This window comes from Amblyomma maculatum, chromosome 3 (assembly GCF_055883805.1).
Source record: "Amblyomma maculatum isolate TAMU_Amacu chromosome 3, ASM5588380v1, whole genome shotgun sequence".
In the NCBI taxonomy this organism is placed as follows: Eukaryota; Metazoa; Arthropoda; class Arachnida; order Ixodida; family Ixodidae; genus Amblyomma; species Amblyomma maculatum.
In genome coordinates, this window is record NC_139346.1 from 175,194,604 (window position 1) to 175,211,727 (window position 17,124).

Genomic DNA, 17,124 nt, shown 5'->3' on the forward strand with positions numbered 1-17,124 from the left:
GCGGCATTGCCAGCATTGCTTCGCAACCCCCCCCCCCCCCTACCATTCTTTCCCTCTCGCTTTCGCCCCCGCCGCCGTGTACTGAAGGTAGAGGAGGACGGGGGCTGTGTTTCTATATTTCGTGTAGGGGGGACGCTAAGGTGCTCTCAATGAGCCCGTATGTCCTTCGTGGGCTGCGTATTGATATCTCTCCAATCTGCTAGACCGGCTTCGCCACTACATTGAGACCGCATTTTTTCGACGGCGAAGCATGCATTGGACCCATTTCCAATTTGTGACTTAGGCTTGATCGCAATTGGGCCCACGCTCAGGATTCAGATGGTGGCAGAATAGTGGAACTTTTTCCATTTGTTGACCAAACTTCACCACAATTGATGATGATGAAAACATTTAGTTAGGAAATGAGTAGCTTGCCGATCTGGTAGCGGTAGCGGCAGTTAACGAAGCAACGACTATACGCGCCCAGTTTGTGTATATGTTGTTGTTCACATATATATATATATATATATATATATATATATATATATATATATATATATTCCAAATATATATATATATATATATATATATATGAATATACCCACCCACCTATGAATTTGGAAAGAGCGCATGGTTTCACTTTGAATTAGGCAACGTCTCCTGCAGGTGGGTGAAATTCTTGGCTGCTAAACTTCTATATAATACTGGGCGCTTTTTTACCGCTCAAGTAGAAAAAGCTGCTTCGGAGATACCAAGCTCTCGAACATGGAACTCGAGGTAACCGCGAAAGATGACAGCTCTTGAGCGGTTCGCAGGAGGTGAAGCGAAAATAATTTTAACTTTGCGACCGTATACCAATGGATGCGATGCAGAGTCGCAGCGATAATTTCATTACTGATTCAGTCAATTACTAAATGCCGTAGTTAACAACAGTATTACACAGTCGTTACAAAATCGCTCTCTCGTCTTTCCCTCTCTGTGCAAGATTGCAACAGATCTAACCGGATGCTGAACCGGAGAACCTGGGTTTGAACCTGGCGGCACTATCAGCCGTGTTTCGAAGACGACAAAACGCAAGAGTCCGTGTGTTGTACGACGTCAGTGCACGTTAAAGATCCCAAAAGCTCGTTCGGAGCCCGCCACTTGGCTAGTCCTTCATCGCCTGCATGACTCGCCTCGGGACGTTAAACACCGCATACCAAATGTATGGAAAGTTACGTCACGCTGCATTAGGAAAGAGTTGCACCAATCTCAACGCCTCCGCCGTTTCTACAAACTGCATAACTACAGATTGCTTCCGCTTCTCACAGGTAGTTCCCATTCCTTTCCAGCACATTTGTTTCTCGCAAGTGCAACAAGGTAAAGATACCCAAGCATCAACAGTGGCCCAGCCGCCCAAGTTTCGCGAATGAAAAACGCAGAAAAAAAAAAAAAACGTAACAAGCGGGGAAATTTCCGTAAAGAAACATCGTAACCAATGCACGGATGTGCTTCTTCCTTCTCCTCGCTTCCTTAATTTTCTAATGTCACAGCGGAGGGACCGTTGGGAGGGGGAGGGGAGGAACGCTTCTATCCAATCCACACGCATACGCTGCTGCCTTCAAGCGCCGCCCCAGCTATGACACGCACGAACGCACGCACGCACGCACGTGCTGCTCGGCTCGGACGGTTATTCCGGTTACTCTTAAGCGTGCATAATCGCTGCCACGGCGTTACGAGAGGGGTAGCGACGCCACCCCCCGACCCACACTGCTGTACGCGTAACGGAGCTCTCCGAAATAGAGTCGAGGAAGAACCTACCTCTCTGCTCGCTTAAAACTAGGCCACAAGGCCTTTCTCTCCTCGCTCCCTTTTCTTTCTTTCCTTTTTTTTTTTTTTTTTGCTCTTTATCTTTTGCTGTTGACTGCAGCTTGTTCTCTTTCTGACAACCCTGCTTTCTTTTCACTGGATGCAGCGTGGCTTGCGGTTCGGGCGCCGCGACGAAGGAAAAACAAAAGGCGCCCGCGGTGAAAGAAGAAAGGAGCTGCGTGGATATGAGCTTCACCGAGGACCTGCTTTTGTGGTGCCGTTCATCTGCCATTCCCCATTTTGCTTTTTGTTGTCCATTACATATTTTTGTGTGTCGGTTGTTTTCTTGTTCGTTGCCCGGCCGGCTGCTCCTTTGGCTGTGGAGGAAGTTTTTGACGACGACTCCATAGTCAGGCGACCGGGCGCATATGAAAGGGAGGGCACGGCACAAAGCCGGTATTCGTTCATAGTGGCTAAACTTGGATTCCCTAAGCGCGCGCTCGCGAGCCGGAGATGGCGGAAATTTGCGCCTAATGCGAGTGAGGCGTAAGACACGAAAGAAGCGGGAAAGAAAAATGGAACGGGACCACAGGCGAGTCTGAAGAAAGGAGTGTCTTTTTCAACGTACTTTTTTTTTTTCTCTATCTCTCTCTCTTCCTTCGTCTCCCACGACGGTTTCGAATTAAGAGGCGCCTCAGGGCCGCAGCCTTTGGAGGCTCGTTTGATGTAACAGATTCGGCCTGACGCTTTGGATGTTTCACTTATATTAACGTTTGTGATCGCGCCGTAGTAACAAAAAAAAAATCGTTTGTGTTTTTCAGCTTTTTTTTTTTTTTTTTTTTAGATGCAGTCGTTAAAAGACAAATGCTGAAAAAGTAACCTACCTCACCCGTAGTGAACTTTTTTTCCCCAGCTACAAGTTCCAAGAAAAAAGCGCTGTCAAAGTTTGAACAGCGGATGAACAGTTAAAGAGAGGAAAAGGGGGGAAAAAAAGCTAAAATGCAAAAGAGAAGTGTCTGTGATATACTGAATGGAGGCAAGAGCAAGTGCCAGTGAATAAGAATGCGCCATAGTGAGCTTCCCCGGGGAATTCAACCACTGCGCAAGCGCAGCAAGCGCTATACCGGAAATCTAACCACTTCCCTACATCAACCCATTCTGTAGACGACAGGGAAGTAGCCGCCAAGTAAACGAGGCCAGTAGGCACAAGTTTTTGCCTTAGGGGTCATCACTCTGAAACCTCGCGTCGCCAACAGCGTGTGTCGTCACTCCGAAACACGCTACGTCACCCTCGATTGCCATCGCAATGCACGGCCCCATGAGGTTCATAAGACGCGTTTCCGATATCCGCTCAGGCGCGACCGTGGCGCCCCGTACGCCCGCGCCTGCCGCTACACGGCTCCGGAAGATGAAGGAGCAACGCTCGGGCTTAGTGGTCTCCCGCCACGAGCCGCGCGCCGAATTAATTTGGCGACGCTTGCGACGACGCGACGTGGTGGGATCCACGGCACGCGCGGCCCCCACGCAAAGTCATCCAGCTTGGTGTGTGGCTCATCAGCGGCTTGCATCATGTGGCGTAATCCGTGCCTCTCCTGATACTCACGCAGCGTCCTGCTGATGGCCCGTGCTTGGATGATCTCAGGTTACGCATACGGCTCGTGAGATAAGGTTGTTCTGCCTTTCGCCCCACCCGTTAGGCATAGCTCGAGATCGACAGAAACAGTGACATTAATGGTGGTATCGGCGTTGTGGCTTATAACAAGCATGCCAAGCAAAATACTCTCTTGATCCTTGTTTCTTGCGCTACCTTCAAAATGAAAAAATAAAAGAAACTATCGGAGTATTCAGGGCGCACTGGGCCGCAGTTGCACTGTTTCTCTGGTTTGCGTTTCATATGTCGTTGTCTACTTTTTAGCACTCGTTTTTGCCGCCATGCGTGATGCGTATAGTGCGTCAGCCGTAAAGTTTGCGGAAAATATGTAACACAGCGTACAGCAGAGTTACGTACAGTCTTTGTCAAAAGTGTAGAGCCCAGGTGTTCTGCTTCTGAGCCACTTCGTGCGGCTTGTAATCTATTTCCAGTGTTCGGAATCTCTTAATGGTAAGAGGAATTTTTGTCCTACCCTCTCCAATGGTAAGGACTTCCACTAATGCTAAACCAGCGCCACTACACGACCCGGAAGTAGACCCCCTGAGCTCTATACTTTTGACAAAGGCTATACGTGTCGAAAGCAATGAATGAATGAATGAATGAATGAATGAATGAATGAATGAATGAATGAATGAATGAATGAATGAATGAATGAATGAATGAACGAACTACTGAGTTCATGCGTTTGTCACTTCAACATACATGACATTGACATTAAGGGGCTTACCAAATAAAGCTGCGGTAAGTTTCTGATGAGGTTACCAACTCTTCATACCGTACGGTATATGAAATCAAGCAAAACAGCACAACACAATAGACCTGCCTATCAATCAGCAACGAAATCAACACCGCCACTATGGGCTGGCTTGATAGAATTTAACCTATGGAAGCTCGGAAATTCGATGTGGGGCGAATGAACCATAAACGCTGCGCTGCAAACACTCCACGCAGCACAGTGGGTTGCGTCACTGCTTTTTTTTTTTTTTTTTTCCTTCCTACTCCGCATAACACAAGAACTGCTCGGCCAGCTGCGTGAGGCTGGAAAACCACCTCGAAAGGCAGCGAATGTATACGAGGCGACGCTGAGAGCTCAACTCCACGATTTCAGCGGAATCGTTACGGGGAGCGAAATAACGGCTCTCCGTGTGGAATAGTAGGAAACAAAAAAGCATAAAACAAGCCGAAAGCGGCGAGGTAAGCGTGCCAGTGGAGCAGCGGAAACATTGCGACTGCGCATTGACCCTAGCTTGTACGTCGGGCAAAATGGTCATGTTCGCGTTCGCTGGCCGGCGCCCACCCATGTGGTGCGGTGTGTTCCTTCCTCAAGGCACGTGCCACAACGATAATATTTAAAACCCCAGACAACTTTCTTTGACATATCTGGTGGCTGATGTCGACAGCTGTGAGGTGCACTGCCGAAACTGGTTCATTTTCATGCCCGGGATTTCCCCTGGACAAAATTGACTCATATCTTATGTGACGTAATAAAATATTTTAGGTCAGATAAGTCAGTGCTCTCTTCAAGCACTGTCTGTGAGTGTCACGCTAACTTAGACGTGGGACTAAATCATACATACACACACATATATATATATATATATATATATATATATATATATATATATATATATATATATATATATATATATATATATATATATATATATATATATATATATATATATAACATTGCAGAGTTGAGACACCACCTCCGCTGCTCCATAAGGGTCTGCGAACAAACACGATTAGGAATAACACCGAACCGCAGCGTAGGCAGTCGAGCAGTCAGTTGCCGGTCAGGCAATCTCGTACCAAATTTGCCTTCCAATCAAATTTCTCTTGATCGCACTAAAAAAAAAAAAAATTAAATCGCCCTGCAGCGATGCGAACAGCGCAAACACATTCGCGCCTTTGTGCTGTAGCCTGTTCCCCTGGGACGAGCGAAATTAATGAAATAAAAAAAAAATACTGCATGGCATTATCACTCGGCGAAGAAGTGACCGTGAGAGTATTACGACGCAACCATGTAACTGCATGGCACGGCAAATTACCAACCCCTTTCACGTGGCAGGAGAGGTAACACAACGTAGCTCACCGGTTCCCCGATCCTTGTGTTCCTAAAATGATCGATGTTTCTTTGGCCCGCATCAGCAACGTCATGAATTGTGCGCCGCAGTTATCATCCACGGCTCACAACTTTTCTGAATCCTTGTCAAAGTGTTGAATGCGCTATAGCGCTACTATTGAACCTAGTAGTTTCACAAGGATGCCAAGGAGCAAAAGAAGTGGAAATAGCGGATAGAATCCGGTGCAAAACAATTACAAGGGTTCAACGCTGCTGAACCAAATATTGAGCGAAAGCATTAGCTGCGGGTGACGGAGCGTTCTTCTCCTTTTCTTCTTCCTCAGCCCACATATAAAGCCCCGCTTTAACCAACCCGCATGGACGTGCCTTAGTGGCCTTAGGGGTAACGTGAATGCCAGGGTCCTAGCAGGCTGATTCTGACATAACCGTCCCATGTGAAACGAGACCCAAGTTGGCAGCTCCTGCCAGCCCGTGTATCACGTGGGATGTGACGTCACATCGTCACGTGGGTAAGACGTAGCTGCGGCCGGGTCCTGCGAAGGCTTGAAAGTGCGAGTAGTATTGCTTTCGCAATAATATATGAACTATGTTGGATTTGTCTAATGGTTCCTTTAAAAAAATGAAAACAAAACGCACACTCTAAAAAAAAAGAGTGTAAAAGGAGGGTAACTTCGGGATTTATGCTATCTGAAACCGCATGGCTTAAATATACCCTGCGCAATCACCCGCACGGAAGACGTTAGTCTCTCTCGCATGACTATACACCATTTCGTCCCTGCAGCTCACGCAAAAAAAAGTTTGCCGCTTGTTTCTTCTTTTTTTTTTTTTTTTTATGATGGTAACCGGTTTCAAGCTGGGTGCGGCTGTGTTTCTACTTCCCGTCCGATGTCCTTTCAAGAGCTACCACAAAAGGACCCCGCGTTTTTCCCCAGAGGAGGTGGGGAATCGTCGAAAGTTGGGAGCATCTTATCTTCTTACAAAAAGCGGTGCCTCCCCCCTTCACCTCCCCCCCTCCCCCCCAACACCCCTTGATCGTCCCGTCTTTTGACTCCTACGCGCGCTTGACCGTGGAGGGAGCAAGGCCGAACTCAGAACAAGGGCGGACAGACAAGTGTGTACGCTGCAAAACAGGGAGAAAGGGGAGGTGAGGGGGGAGTGGTGGTGAGACGAGAAGCGAAGCAGTTGCTTTTTAGTTTTGTTGCTTTTATTCTCAACGCAGCGTCACGTGTTCGTAGTTGCTTGAGCCTGCCTGCGTTCCCTGCGACTCTGCTAGTCCGAGAAGACGACGACGGCGATTGCCGCACGAGTCAGCGTTCGTGCTCTTTGTCGTTGGTACTCATCTGTGTTTTTAGAAAAGTTCGGTTGCTCTCAGCGATTATTTCATCGAGTGCGCTCATCGATGCCTCACTATGAAACGACTTCGTGAAAGTGTGAACTTCGGAATGAAACGGCGGATGGCTGGTCGTCGCGGTGGTGGCGTTCCAACGGATCCTTGGCGCCAAATTTCAGCCGCGCATGTAAGTGACGTTTTACATTTCGTTTTACGTGTTTTTCTCTGCTATTTAACTTGGCCTGAACATGTTTTGTTATTGCTTACGTCCGCGACGCTGCTTGTTTGTCTGTGAAACGGCCTCTGAGCACGACGTCTTGGATCCCAACCTGAGCATACCACTCCCTCAGTTCAGACTGGAGGAGCGGCGCATCCCAAAATTTTTAGATGGTCACGACCTTTTTGCGGGATGTTAATGGTGCATTTTTAGTCGTCTACGACGCTCACAAGCATATCCCGCGGTCGAAAGTATGCGTCGACGAGCGCTAATGCAGTCCCGGTGATACGCATTGACGTGTTTGCATGCCGCATTATTTTTGCTCGCTGCCTACAATCGATTTTGATCGTCTGTTGTTGCTGCTTTACGGGAACGTTGCCATAAATGCGGGAGAGCATGCAGGGTGATGGGTTAAGTTTACGGTTCTTTTGCCAGCAACTTGTACGTTCGAAGGCAGCGCGCTTGATATCCTAAAGTCACGCTTTCAGAACGCCGATTTAACCCCGCAGTTTTGAGCTGATGGCGTCGAGACCAGAGGTGGGACCGAGCCGATTCGTGTACATGTATACTGTCGCAGTGACGCAATGTGCAGGAAAGACATTTCTCACGCTTTTTTTTTTTTTTTCGCTGCAGGCTCAAGTCCTTCGTCTCGTCTGCGCAAGAACGTAGACTGTCGTTTCTTCAAAGAATTTGAAACTGGTCTCTGCTATCCGTGCTGGTAAGTCCAAAGCATTGTTTCCGTCCAGAAAGGGGCGTTTAAATTGACACGCGCACTTTTGTGGCACATATTGCTGATCACTGACATCTGCCTCAATGTATACTGCTTGGGATTCTCGTCGGAGAATATTTATGTCGCGTGCCATGTGTGTGTCTCCTTGCGTGTTGCCATTTTCGCTCATGCCGTGCAATATGGTGCACGCCCAGACAGTGACTTATCAATTGAGTTTCATTGTGTTTGAGGGCGTGTGCGAATAAATAGTGTTATTTAACTTGCTGATCACTTATGTTAAGAACTGATAATAAATATTGGACTCGATCAAATCACTTAACAAGTGAAAAACCTGGGTTAGCTGGTGATCAGATGTCTTCAGCATTGAAGCAAACCATGTGTCACCCTTTCTCTGCTTTAAGACTGACTTTCTTTTTGTAATCGGTACATAAAAAGACCAGAGCAAAAAAAAAAAATAATTACGGGGACAAAGGAACAAAAAATGACAGGACGGGCACTGAAATACGTTTTGTGTTCCTTTGTACCTGTTTTCTTTTTTTTTTTCGCTGGTCTTTTAGGGTGTAAGTATGAACCAACTGGCCAAAACAGCTATTTTGATTAAATGTGCTAATTTTCGTTAGCGAGCTAAGGAAAACTTTTATATCACTAATATTTTTCATTTGGGGATTTGCTATAGTTTCTACTCAGCTATTTCCATTCTGAACTTTTCAGCCTCCTGACCCATAGAAAGGAGGCTATGCCTGACCAATAACAACACATTCTTTTCCTTCTGTAGTTTCTGTTGTCAGACATTGTGTTATACTCATTACTACAATTCACTGGTACTGAGACATTCCCTCATTGAAGTTAATGTGTATTGTCATTGTGCTAGCAGTTTGTCATAAATCTGCTATTCTAGTTTATTTAAGCAGTTATTTCGACTGTAAAGAGGTGGCAGATATTGTTACAGATATATCTAGGAACAGGAGTTGTAGCTTTTAAGCTCATTGTCAAAATATTTGAGTCATTGTTTTGGCATGTGTGGTGCCATTATTTTTTGTACTATAGTTATGTATGTACTAGTTACGAGTATCATGCTAATGTTATGAATGATACCTTTGCTGCAGCGTACCTGCCAGTAGGAGGAATACGGTGTAGAAGTGCTGTTACTCCTGCTTCTAAAGATCAACCTGCTTTCTTCAGCGCTGGACGACTACTTACGGCAAGATTTGTGTGGTATGTATTTTTCGACATAGCTGTGGCATTGTGGTCTGTTCATTGTTGCTTTATGTCTATCAAAGAGCATATTTTTCTATGCTGAGGACCAATAGCCCTGGCATTACATTGATTTTGGAACCATTCAGTGCTATTGAGCAAGTTAGCAAGGGAGGAATTTTTTCAGTATGTAATCGATCTGAACATGTTGACTTCTTTTTATTGAGTGGGCTGTTAATGTATGCCTCTTCTCTTTTTTTCTTCAAAACCTAATATTTAAATTGTTTGCACTTGGTTCTCAGCAGTAAGGTTATGTTCTCTGATGGGTGTAATTTTCAACAACTCACATGCTCTTATGTTGCTAGGTATGTCCACAATAGAATGAAACTAAAAATGAAGTACTGCAGGTGATATGCAATGGACGGTATTTTAGCACTTTCAGCTTTATTGTTTCTTTTGTGTTCTTTATATTGTTTTGTGCCATTTGTACTCAGCGTATTTTCCTTGTGTTCCACCACTACCATTTAACAAATATATATATATATATATATATATATATGCCCCCACCCCTTATGTCATGTCTATGGGCCTATAAAGGGAGAATGAATGAAATGAAATTTGCAGTACAATTAGAACTGGATTGTGCAGCACAGTGGACATGTCTGTGGTAGAGGATAATGGTTGAATGGCTAATCAACCAAAAATTGACCTAACTTTTGCATTTTAATTTTAGGTGACAGTATTATATACCAGAAATGAGGGTCCCCAATATTATAGGTGAGCCCAGTTCTTAAATTTTCTTAAAGAGCAATGTAGTTCAGAATATTGAACAAGGAAAGGCATATTTGAAAACTATTGTCTTGCTTTCCCACATTGCATGTAAAAAATGTTGCTGCACTTGGTATTGTTGCCAGAATCATGTTAGCTTCTTCTGCATCATCAAAAACACAAAATATGTCTATATTATCTGAATAAGAAATGTCAGCAACACCCCTTTTTTAGTTATGTAATGTGGAAAAACCAACTTACAAAGCTTTTAAAGGAATATTTTTGATGCTCATTATGTTAGACCACATAGATGATTAGGAGGGTTTTAGGCCTAGGCTCACTCATTAATAGCCTTCAATTTTGCAGTTTTCATATTGCCTCTTATAAACAAAAAGAATAGATAATTAAGTCTAATCCTGAAGCTGTACCAGGTACCCAAAGTCCACATTGCTGCACAACCCACCGGCAGAGACTGCACGGGTGTCTCTTCATAGTTTATGATTGCTGCACAACCCACCGGCAGAGACTGCACGGGTGTCTCTTCATAGTTTATGATTTGCAATCTGTAAAGGTAAAGAACATAATCTTCAAGAAATTTGTTGTAAACACTTTTTAATAATCATTCTTGTATAATATTGGTCAGCATTTACAATTTCATTAGTTAGGCATCTAAAGAGATAAGCAGTTGACAGTTCTGGCAAATTGCAGTTTATGAGAAGTTTTATTCCTGCTGCATGTTCTGCGAGCATTACATGAAGCAGCAATACATAGAATCTCAAGCTTTGTGGTTTGTTCAAGGAATTATAGGGGTATTGAAGTGTATTGTTTTTTGCCTCCTGAGCAAGATAATGTAGTTTTGAAGTGAAACGGCCGTCTCGAGATGTTTTTGGCATCGGCATAAGCTGATGTGGGGTGTGAAACTAGCAATGAACTTACGTAAAAGTTGCATTTTACTGCCATGCTTTACATAGTTCTGCATCTGTGACATCACTGCAGTAATGCACATGTGCAGAAGGTGCTTTGGATGTGCCTTGCTATCATTGCTCTTTTAGCATGAAATGTTCCATCTTTCAGAAGTGGTATCCCGCATTTTATAAGGCATAGCCTCTGTGGTATATTCATGCCTTTTTCCAGGAATGTAAACTGCATTAAAGGCAGAAACAATAGAATGGCCTTAGACATACCCCTGCAGGAGCAAGCTCTGCAGGAACAAGCTTCATTCGTTATATTCATGAGAAATGACAACGAATGCAAGAACAAAAAAACCTCCCCCCCGTCTCCTTCCCCCCCCCCCCCCCCCCAGAAAAAAAAAAGAAGAGATTTGCAGTTGTCATTTGTGATGGATGATCAGATGACTAAAGACAGTGTAGTCTCAGGAAAACATTAACACTATAGGCAACATAAGATAATGTCATGAAGGACCAGAGACAGTGTTTTCTAGGAGGGTGAGACCATAGTGACTAGAAAAAAGACCACTGGTATGGTCAGGTGTGAAAGCAAACTATAATGTTTGGGTGTTGGAGTGGAAACCAGCAAACAACAAAGGTGAAAGTGAAGGGGATAAAACAAAGTTTAACATAAAAAGCTAATGATAAAAAAAGGAGAACTGCACATATGAACGAGTAGAGGGAGGGGTTTTTTAAATCACATCTTTTGCCTTTATTAGGCTAGCTTCTATTTTATCAATATGTTTTCATTCATATTTCTTTAAATGACCCTCTGGGTAGTCCAACATCAGTGATGCCTATGGCTTGACCCTGGTCCTAACAAGAATATGTCTCATTGTATATTGTGTCTTATTGAGCATATTGTCAATTTTTTCTGAGATTGCAATGTGCTAGTTGTCTATGTGTGTGTTAGTGGCACAGGTAAAGCTCAGATTTGGAGAATTTTCATTGATCTATATATTGTGTGAGTTCACAATTCTCATTATATAAACACTTGGAAGCCTGTACTGGTGCACTATTTCCATTTGTCTTCCTTTTTACTTCCCCTTTGTGCAGTGTTATTTTTATATGTGAATTAATTACTCCATAAGCATGTTTTGTGAGACTTTCTTCGTGAGTAACCGATTACAAGTTCTCTTTTCTATGCAGGTCAAATACGTGGTATATCCCTGCCCTGACTGTGCGGAGAAGATTATCCAGTCCCTTGCTGCAACTTAGGTGTATAATGAGGTGAAATAAACACCATGGTATGTTATCTTAACCGATTGTTCTGTAAATTCTTTTTGTTCACTCTGCAACATAGCTTACGGCTTGAACACAACATGACACAGCCTACCTCACCTGAAACATTGCTCACTGTCACACTCCAGACGACACAAAGATATTGCAATGTTTCAACATAATCTTTCCTTCCAGAAAATCTTGAAATGTATTGGTTAGCTTTATTCCTGCTTCCAGTGACCAAGTTTACGATGCAGATTGGTAATAGTACTCTTGTGTGGATAGCATATATATACCACAAGATGATGCTTAGATACCCTATGTAATATGGCATTACTTTAAACTGCTTGGAGGGCAACGTTATCCTTCTCCTGGTGGTATAAGCTTGCACCATAAAGGTGCAAAACTTTGCGCTCTTTGTCGTAATATAAATTTATACTCTAAAATGGTAACTTTGCACCTGTACATACAGGATAAGTTTACGTTGTCAAGGTGCAAACTTGCACCTTTGATGCAAGGGTATGCTTATGCCGTCGACAGACTAAAACATAGGCCTTTATGAAAGGTGCAACGTTATGCCTAGGTAGAATACAGTTACACTGCTTGTGAAGGTGCAAGTTTATGCTACCAGAAGCGTAATGTTACACTACATGCAATGGTATAAATACTTAGTCTTCCAAGACACAGCGTAACCTTACCCCAAAAAGGTGTTAGCTCAGCGACAAGCAGTTTACCCCCCAAAAAGACTAAGATCACACCTTTTTTTTTTAGAGTGCAGGTTTCGGAAACCACAAAAACTATGGAAGAATTCGATAGTTTCACGAAGCTTTAAGAGGCGACAGTGCGTAGTTTGGTCATCGGATCTCTCTCGACTGACACACAGCAGACTCAGAGAGGAGACAGACCCAGCAGCGACCGTGCGAGCAGCTTGCTCGCGCCTATGCCTGCATTGTCTCAGCTGCACGAGCAGCAGAAGCAGCAGCGCAACGCGCTCCATTCTTCATATGTATACAACACGGTGGCTGCTACCGCCACAGTGGGGCGTGGTACACCGGCTGACGTTGCTGACGTCGCGGCGGAAAGGCTCCGCGCGGCCTCTCACCCACGACGACCAGAAGCAGGAGAGAGCGGCCTCGTTACCTTGCACGCGGCCCACGCCCCGCGGAGAAGTCACCTTCAAATATGCGCGTAGGTCTCACCCCCACGCCTCATGTGGCCACCGCGTGCCAGCTGAGCGGCCGCTGGTGACGTGCGTACGTGTGAGCGGGAATAGGAATGGGACCCCGTTAGCACAGCCTCTGTCTCCATCATCATAACGGGATTAAGCGGGGCCGGAAGAAACAATCGGCCGTCCAACGGTCGTCGTCCGGTTTGTACAGGCGTTGATTGAACAGGAGGGAAAGCGTAATCCGCCATAACAACACAGATTGACGTTAGCTCCACTTTTCGATGAGGACCACTTCAAGAGAGCCGCCGGAAGCAAGGCGCCAATGATTGAATCTTCTTTCGGGGAGCACAGGAGCGCGGATGGGGCAGGTTAATGAACTTGTCCTCGTTGATGAAAAGGTCAATGCTTTCGGATGCGTTGCCGAATCGAATGGGATCTCTTTGGGCTTTAATACGAACTAAGACGGAGTGTGCTCCGTTACATTGGAGATGTCGACGGATGCGAATTGCGTTTGCTAGTGATTGCGCCCCCCTCCGATATCTAACGGAGCAGGAATGTTCGCTGGCTTTGTGCTTTGTTAATGCTGGACAGCGTTCTGTCTGCGAGGCTTTTATACGCAGACACTTTTCTTATCATTTTTTGTTCACTACCAGCACGCATGAATGGCGTACCACTGCCACAGCCTGCTCAGCTAATGGACGAAGAGATCTAAAAGACGTGACGTGGTCTAGCGGGCACTCCGCATTTCCTGGTTTCGGGTGTCATCGCAAGATTTCCGCAGAGAACTTCTGCCGGAACTAATCACGCAGTAAGCAGACCCGTCAGTACTTATACGCACGATGACGAAATTTCGCCTCTCTGTGCGTTCACCGTTCGTATCAGCGTCTCGCTCTATTGGCAATCCAATCCAGAGGTCGCCGACTCGTGTTGCAATACTCAGGTTGACAGAAACGACAAAACAAACGTTTCGGTTACGATACAGGTCGTTTTTTTTTTTTTCTTTTTCTTCTTGTAGTTGAATCGATAGGGCTGGTTTTCGCACAGAACGAATGTAGTTAAATGTCGTTGCTAATTTAAGCTTCCGCTTTACTGTAGCTGATTATTTAGTCTTTCCGACATAGCCTGCATTGATAGGAGCCAAACATCGGACTCGCCTAAATGCGAATGCTGCTTTTAATTAGATCAAATTTCCTGCCCTTCCCCAGATTCCGAATCATCGAAACTGAACTAAGGTGCAGCAATTACGTGTCCAGCCACCCCAAATTAATTCGAAGCCAACACACAGCAGGCGCAGCAGTAGTATGATGGGAGAAGTAAATAAGAGGATGCTTCCACATTTAAGGCAACAAGAAAGCATCAGGAAAGCTCAAATTAAATTAATAGAAAACAAAGTAGCAATAGCTAAGAAACTAGCCTAGGCGGGTTGCTTACTCAGACTTGCGCAAAGGTGACGACGACGTTTATAGCTCTGACGTCATCGTGCACCACCTATGCGTTCGATTCAGGCCAAGGGACAAAGTCACGAGAAGAGCTGTGGGAAAGGAAAGCGGCGAACGATCTGAGAGCAGCACTGTGTAGTGCGGAGAGACGTAACTGATTCCTACTATAGGAACACCCCCAGCTCGTCCCACAGACGCGTAAACGTAAAGCATTCCTTGACTTAAGCACGGACACAAAAGCAAAAAAAAAAAAAAAAAAAAAAAAAGAAAGCGACCGAAGAAAGATAAACAGAGTGAGAAGATTTGGAAGGAGAGAAGGGTCCATCCCCTCGACTTATGCATCGGGAACCCGTATATAGGTAGAAAGACGAGTACGCGTCCTACACCGATACAACGTTAGTGAGACACGATTGCTCATCCCCGTGGGTTCCATGTTCCGGCTGCCCCCGTCTTCCACGAGGCTGTTTCTCGAGACAGGATGCGGAGGAGGAGAGAGAGAGGAGGTTGGAAGAGGGAGAATCTCGCACTGAAAAAAAATCTGTGCCGGCAGTGACAAGGTCGCTGGTGCCCCCGCGCGCGCCCACGGGAACAACCCTGCCCCGCCGCCACGGAGGCGCGCCAACAGCCGCCACATACCCAAGTGCCCGTCGTTCCACTCGGCACGCCTGTCCATCAAATCACCTTGCAGTGTTGGTGCCAGTGCACACTTAACTAGGCCAAACTGCGCCGCTCTACGATAGGTCGTGCTCGCTATTCTAGCAAATCCCAATACGAGTACTACAGCACATTTAGGGCAGGCAAAGCAGCGAACTGGCTAGCATTTATGAAAGCAGGACGGACACTACAAACATAGTATGGTCGGCGCCCGGTGCTTTTTTTTTTTTTTTTAATGGATTTTCTGCGATGTTTTGGCTTAACTGTTCAAGCTCTTGATTTTGAGCTTTTGAGGGTGCGGGCTTTATCCCGGTTCGTTTTGCCACGCGCGGTAGCTGTGTATACGATGTGAGCGCTGCCATAGTACTATCTTATCTACGTGAGAAATTTCGCAAAGCGTCCCCATCGATGTGCAAAAGCAAAACACGGGTAAGTGTGCAGCTTGGTCCGATGTGGTGGCCATGCCATTAAGGTCCTCACTAAACGAACAAGGAGCCACCTCTCCAGTTCGCACAGCTCAAGGATAATCATGATAATGGAAACGAATCCCTTACGGTATCAAGCGAGTCTAATACGCCGCATCATCAAATAAATTAAGAAACCATCTAGCAGAAAGTTTTGCCGTGTACGAATCTTGAGACGTGTTCGAATACTAGTTAAATTAGAAAACTCAATGACTCTTTAAGTCTTACGTGACAAAATGACACGCTGGGCTGTTACGAAGCACACTGTACAGCTGTGGACACCGCTTCGATTTCATCGACCCAGTGGTGTTGCTGAGGAAAGTTTTATAGCGAGCGACCACCATGGGCAGAATGCTATCTGCCTCGATCACTGTTGCTTCGTGTATCCCAGCGCTAAATGAGGCGTTGAAGCGCTCCCTTAGCCCTGAACGCCGTTAGACAAGAAAAGAGAAAGCCCGGCTCTCTCCATCCTTTCTCATTGCCACCACGCATAAGTTTTCTCTCCCAAGTGGGTCAACGTCGTCCAACGCCTCCGCTCCGTAACAGCTGCAGCGGCCGCCACCCAGAGCGCTGTCGGCGGCACTTTCTTTGGGTGCACACACGCGGCTGACAGAAGACCTGAGCCGCTGAGCTCAGTAAGCGCGGAGGGGTGCTAGGACGTGCAGCAGCTTTAACGGAGGATAACGGTACTTCGGCCTGCCTTCAGGGCGCCGGGCTGAGAACCACCTAGTCTAGGTGGTTCTGGCCGGCCACGCCGAGAAAGCGCCGGAGGTCATTGCGTGCTGCAAGCGTGCAGCGACAGACTTGGATCGCAACGAACAAGCAGAGCGGACGGCATAGCAGTAAACATCGATGAGACGATGTCTCTGACGTCCTGAAAATTTAAATCACTCTATGAGAGGATACGACGAGTAATAACAACCCGTTAAAGAATAGGTGCAGGATTTAACGACTTCCATCGCCAAGGCTATGTCGATGGCACCGGGAAGAAAAGAAAGGCGTCTGTCTACAAAGGCCAAATGCCGGCAACAATTAGCCCACGACTGATCTGGTATATAGTGCCGTTTCGCACAATACGCAAATGCTGCATGCTCCATACTGAGACATCATTCCTGCTCAGAGAAGCACTTGCAAACGCCCTTACTACCAACTGAAAGCTTCGTTGTCGCACCGTTATGACCAATATATATAGCGCAACGGGGTTCACAAAATAAGAGTGCAGCCCCGCTCCCTTTAGGTAACGCACCCCATAACTCCTTCGGCCGAGCAACCTGACTGCGTCGAGTGCGTGGAGGTCCAAGGCGAGCCGCCGGCAATCTGCGCCGTTGCCCCGAGCGCCCTCGGAGATGCCGACTGGAGTACCGGTCTGCTTGCATTAACGAGGATTGTTCTTCACACCGCGTACATGCGTCTGCCAAGATGGGTATGAGAAAAAGAGTCGTGTCTGGTCGAAGAGTGGGATGGCTGAGAGACCGTCTACTAGTCTGG

At 45.9% G+C, this 17,124-nt stretch overlaps 1 protein-coding gene and 1 long non-coding RNA gene across 2 annotated transcripts in view; one reads left to right on the top strand and one right to left on the bottom strand.

Moving 5' to 3' along the window:
- Window positions 1-17,124, bottom strand: part of LOC146197018 (uncharacterized) — a 330,602-nt gene that overhangs the window by 287,757 nt on the left and 25,721 nt on the right. The gene's annotated exons all lie outside the window — the stretch shown is intronic.
- On the top strand, window positions 6,648-8,998 carry LOC146197019 (uncharacterized). The gene is made up of 3 exons (XR_014705655.1): window positions 6,648-7,021; window positions 7,685-7,769; window positions 8,888-8,998. It is a non-coding gene; the product is annotated as an uncharacterized LOC146197019 (long non-coding RNA).